Source organism: Oncorhynchus kisutch, linkage group LG8, assembly GCF_002021735.2.
Source record: "Oncorhynchus kisutch isolate 150728-3 linkage group LG8, Okis_V2, whole genome shotgun sequence".
In the NCBI taxonomy this organism is placed as follows: domain Eukaryota; kingdom Metazoa; phylum Chordata; class Actinopteri; order Salmoniformes; family Salmonidae; genus Oncorhynchus; species Oncorhynchus kisutch.
In genome coordinates this window covers 74,933,995-74,939,994 of record NC_034181.2, presented here as the reverse complement: position 1 = coordinate 74,939,994, position 6,000 = coordinate 74,933,995, and positions in this window count along the sequence as shown.

The following is a 6,000-nucleotide window of genomic DNA, read 5'->3' as shown; positions in this document are numbered from 1 at the left end:
GTGCTTCTCTACAGCTTCACTAACTTGGTCTGTAACTCCACTGAGGAGATGTTTCTGGTGACCTGGCCTAGTTCAACTGTTTCTATATTCATCCAGAGACCATTTTATCCATCAGCTCCTTTAAACACTCCCTCTCTGTGGGAGATTGTGGTCCAATTATCCGGCTGAATCTCACTGCAGGTATCCAAATGTCAGCCGTCCCCTGTGTTATTTCTTTGTGCTACTGTATCTCTGCATTGTGGATGTAGTAATTAGTACCTGTGGGACGTTGTCTGTGTGATCAGAGGGCTCAGGGTAAGCATGGCCTCCATTACGGCTCTGCAGTTGCAGCGTTCAGGCTTGGATCTTCTGTGCGACTGTGAGAGAGGCCTTGCATTCACCTCGCATGGATCAAACATGGAGGTGTCATCGGGGCACAGGTATGGAGGCAGGGGCAGCTGATGCATTAGGGAGGGTCTCAGTGTTCTCACAGCCTGGAAATGGAGACTGTTCTAAATGTACATTCACACGGCTTGGTACAGAATAGAGAATTAGCTGATAGTTTTAAAACATTTCAAATGAAATTACTGTGATGCCACTTGTAAATAATTTGACTATGTCAGTGTAGGATGTATAGAGGAAGGTTTTACTTAATTTGAGACTTTTTTAATTATTGTATATTAGCACATTCAGTTCAGTATCTTTTTCATCACCAGTCTCATAATGCATGATTTTGATAGATCCCATGCCACACAATGTGTCTCATGCTCATCTTGGTTTTGTAAATGACGTAGGGAAGACTAATAAACCACAAAAAAGGGAATCGACTGATGAGGCCTCTCAGTTCAATGTCCCCTGTTTGATATAAGAGCTGTTCTATGCTAAAGCACTCTCTGCTCGTTTTTCCTCTCTCCTCTTTGTCACTTAAAGAATGCTTGGCGTCTGTGGATTAATTAAGGCCCAAACATTAAATATTGATTGATGCATTATCAGTGGCTCACAGTCGCCTCCTCTCAGATTGATTTCCCACGTGATTTATTGTCATATTTGCAGAGTCATTTCACTTGATAACAAAGAGAAATTGCCTTGCAACCTCAGTTACCCCCCTCCGCCTCCACCACCCGCCACTACCATTAGCCCCCACATTCACATTCACAGTCTCTGATTTCGGAACACATTTTCTGGTCTCTCTCTGTATCGCTCTTTCTCTGTCTACCCCGACCGTCTTTTGCTCTTTCTCTCTCTACCCCGACTGTCTTTTGCTCTTTCTCTCTCTACCCCGACTGTCTTTTGCTCTTTCTCTCTCTCCCCTGACTGTCTTTTGCTCTTTCTCTCTCTCCCCCGACTGTCTTTTGCTCTTTCTCTCTCCCCCCTGACTGTCTTTTGCTCTTTCTCTCTCTCCCCTGACTGTCTTTTGCTCTTTCTCTCTCTCCCCCGACTGTCTTTTGCTCTTTCTCTCTCTCCCCCGACTGTCTTTTGCTCTTTCTCTCTCCCCCCTGACTGTCTTTTGCTCTTTCTCTCTCTCCCCCGACTGTCTTTTGCTCTTTCTCTCTCTACCCCGAATGTCTTTTGCTCTTTCTCTCTCTCCCCTGACTGTCTTTTGCTCTTTCTCTCTCTCCCCTGACTGTCTTTTGCTCTTTCTCTCTCTACCCCGACTGTCTTTTGTTCTTTCTCTCTCTCCCCCGACTGTCTTTTGCTCTTTCTCTCTCTACCCCGACTGTCTTTTGCTCTTTCTCTCTCTACCCCGACTGTCTTTTGCTCTTTCTCTCTCTACCTCGACTGTCTTTTGCTCTTTCTCTCTCCCCCTGAATGTCTTTTGCTCTTTCTCTCTCCCCCTGACTGTCTTTTGCTCTTTCTCTCTCTACCCCGACTCTCTTTTGCTCTTTCTCTCTCCCCCCTGACTGTCTTTTGCTATTTCTCTCTCTATCCCGACTGTCTTTTGCTCTTTCTCTCTCCCCCTGACTGTCTTTGGCTGTTTCTCTCTCTATCCCGACTGTCTTTTGCTGTTTCTCTCTCCCCCTGACTGTCTTTGGCTGTTTCTCTCTCTATCCCGACTGTCTTTTGCTGTTTCTCTCTCCCCCTGACTGTCTTTTGCTCTTTCTCTCTCCCCCCTGACTGTCTTTTGCTGTTTCTCTCTCTATCCCGACTGTCTTTTGCTGTTTCTCTCTCCCCCTGACTGTCTTTGGCTGTTTCTCTCTCTATCCCGACTGTCTTTTGCTCTTTCTCTCTCCCCCTGACTGTCTTTTGCTCTTTCTCTCTCTACCCGACTGTCTTTTGCTGTTTCTCTCTCCCCCTGACTGTCTTTGGCTCTTTCTCCCTCTATCCCGACTGTCTTTTGCTCTTTCTCTCTCACCCTGACTGTCTTTTGCTCTTTCTCTCTCCCCCTGCCTGTATTTTGCTCTTTCTCTCTCTATCCCGACTGTCTTTTGCTATTTCTCTCTCCCCCCTGAATGTCTTTTGCTCTTTCTCTCTCCCCCTGACTGTCTTTTGCTCTTTCTCTCTCTACCCCGACTGTCTTTTGCTGTTTCTCTCTCCCCCTGACTGTCTTTTGCTCTTTCTCTCTCTATCCCAACTGTCTTTTGCTCTTTCTCTCTCCCCCCGGACTGTCTTTTGCTCTTTCTCTCTCTATTCCGACTGTCTTTTGCTCTTTCTCTCTCTACCCCGACTGTCTTTTGCTGTTTCTCTCTCTACCCCGACTGTCTTTTGCTGTTTCTCTCTCTCCCCCGACTGTCTTTTGCTCTTTCTCTCTCTCCCCCGACTGTCTTTTGCTCTTTCTCTCTCTACCCCGACTGTCTTTTGCTCTTTCTCTCTCTACCCCGACTGTCTTTTGCTGTTTCTCTCTCCCCCTGACTGTCTTTTGCTCTTTCTCTCTCTATCCTGACTGTCTTTTGCTCTTTCTCTCTCTATCCCGACTGTCTTTTGCTCTTTCTCTCTCTACCCCGACTGTCTTTTGCTGTTTCTCTCTCCCCCTGACTGTCTTTTGCTCTTTCTCTCTCTATCCTGACTGTCTTTGGCTCTTTCTCTCTCCCCCTGACTGTCTTTTGCTCTTTCTCTCTCTATCCCGACTGTCTTTTGCTCTTTCTCTCTCTACCCCGACTGTCTTTTGCTCTTTCTCTCTCCCCCTGACTGTCTTTTGCTCTTTCTCTTTATGTCCCTTTCTCTCCCTCTTTCTCTCTCTTTCATTCCATCTTTTTTCGTCAACCTTTTCCCAACCTCCTACCACTTCGCGGCTGAGCCGTTGTTGCTCCTAGACGTTTCCACTTCTCCATATCAGCACTTACAGCAGCTCTAGCAGGGCAGAGATTTGACGAACTGGCTTGACGGTGCCATTTTGAAAGTCACTGAGCTCTTCAGTAAGGCCATTTTACTGCCAATGTTTGTCTATGGGGATTGCATGGCTGTGTGCTGGATTATACACCTGTCAGCAACGGGTGTGGCTGAAATAGCCGAATCAACTCATTTGAAGGGGTGTCCACATACTTTTGTATATATAGTGTATGTCCGCACACTAGCACTTCTGATAACATTATCTAGTGAGAAATGATTGACAAATGTTAACCATGATACAATACACTGTAGTAGCCAAACCATTTAACACTTTCTCTCCCCAGAGAGCTGGAAGTCCGGGATCTGGCTCCAGAGACCATATTTTCAGCGTGAGTATGTTATAACACAATCCTCTTGACTTTTGATGTAATATTAATATGCCACACAGTATTTATGATTTGTGCCTACCCCATGTCAGCTGTGAACTACATTACTTTGCAGAGGAGGAGTCTGATTTATGAGCTTATGAGCCCCATGTATTCACATGATCATTTATACGGCTGATATTTACTGCCAGCTCTCTGGCTGAGGTCCTGATTTCTCTTTAACACACAGATTTGATTTGATACAGAACTGTGCTTCTCCCGACTTTTACATGTGTCAACCTTTGATCCTTCTTTATTTTTCCCAAATTGACAAATCTGAGGTGATCCTCTGATCTTGTTAAGAATGTACATGCATGTAATTTCAGAATAATTGATTGGATTTATATAGTGCTTTTCTACCAACTGAGGTACACAAAGAGCTTTACAGTAGTAGGGGGAAACTCACCTCATTCACCACTGTATGTTCACAGATTATGTTTGTGTTTACGCCTTTCATCATTCAATTAAAGAATGAATCTTCTCAACACAATTTGACAAATAAACAGAATGCTCCCACGGTAACGCTTAAGCACATTCATGTGTGTCGACACATTTCACCATGAGAGGTTTTCAAACTAAAAATGGGTTTACTTCATGTGAAGTTAGAAACCATTCAGTGTCAATCCAATGATCCTGTCTGTTATGTTGGTATAATCCAAACTCTATTTCTGTACCTGCATTATGTAAGGCATTAAGATGCCTTCCTTAATTTGCTAATTCATTGTTCTTCCATCGATTTGTACCTTGTCCTAAACAGAAACAATGCACTGTTTACATTTTTAGGCCTACCATTGATATTTTTTAGAGAGTCTACTCTAACCAATTTATTATTTGGGGAATAGGTTTGGACAAATGTAATTTTCCTGATGGCAATTGAATTTGATGAAATGTAATTATGAGACAGACAGGGTGTGAGTAACACCAGTGTTGAGGTGTGGGAGTATGAAGTGTAACAAGCTCCTCGTCTCCAACCTAGTACACCCTAACAAGGCCTGGTCCCAAACTGTTTCCTGTACTCCTTCTGTATCTCCTTCTGTTTTAGTCTATTTTGAATAGACCAATTGAGCCCAGATTTAGTTTTCACCAAGTCATGCAGCCTCTATTTGATGCGCTTGGTGATGAATTCATTAACAATTCAGATACGTGTAGCTTTTCCTTTTGTACTTGACGTCCATGATCAGTGATAACTGGAAGGAAATTATACAATTAACCCTAATTAAGTCACAGTAATATTCATGTAACTACCTAAAGATTAGAGATGAGACATGTTCATGTACATTATTGTACAAGCTCTTTGTAATGTCTGGAAACAGCTAATTAAGAGCACATTTGCTAATTGTTCATTTGTATTATTCAGACCGGCCTGTTGTGATACATCAAAGTGCTATAATTCATCATGGAGTCTTCCGTTCATCTCTGTCAGAAGAGCAGCGTGTCTCACTGTGTGGCTGAAAATGAAATGTGCGTATTTCACATCAATCACGCTGTAGGGGGATAGTGATGACACAGGGGAGAGTCATGTTCACTTGGTTTACAGCAGAAGTAGAGTTGTTTGGTACCAGGGGCTCAGTCTGCACTGTGGCCGTTATGAGCACTGGGCTGAATGTCAGACTCAGGAGTGTAATGCTCTGTATAAAACCCTCTGTAGATTCAACGGATGGATCTCAATACACTTTCATGGATTCTGGCATCATCTCTTTTCCCTCCTCTCCTACAAATAGGTGAAGGTTTTGGATAAAGTTGGATAAGCTTTCAAGATATTTATTTCAGACCATCTGCCATATAGAAACGGTCCTCTGCTACTTGGCCTGTTATCTAGTCCCGGGCTATTCTCTTCTCCATAACACAGTGAATAGGGTTCGATACACTTCCAGTCCAGTCTGTTCCCTGGCCCTGCCTGTATTGGATTCAGCCCCTACCTATTGTCTTATTGATCACAAATGAAACAGTGAACTGATCAATACAGTCTTAATGCGAGTTTGTTGTTCAGTCACTTGCCATTAAAATCACCCGGATCACCCCCCATGAGCCATCTGTTTTCTGTCATACAATGCACATGTTCCAACTATTTTCTTTGTAATTTTGGGGAGGAGGCTGCTACTCCCAGCTATCATCATAAATACCTAACCTCACTATGACTGTTGTTCAGTGCCATGTGTTATCTACACCTATAAGAATGCACTGCTTTGTCCCTTTACTACCTTTTACACAATGTTGAAGAATGGTACTTTTCTTTCGCCACCGATACTTATGGAGGCTATTCTTACACCTTAAATGAGGTTTCATGAATGTCACAAATGAAGCCAAAGTGCAGCCCCATTGATTGTGC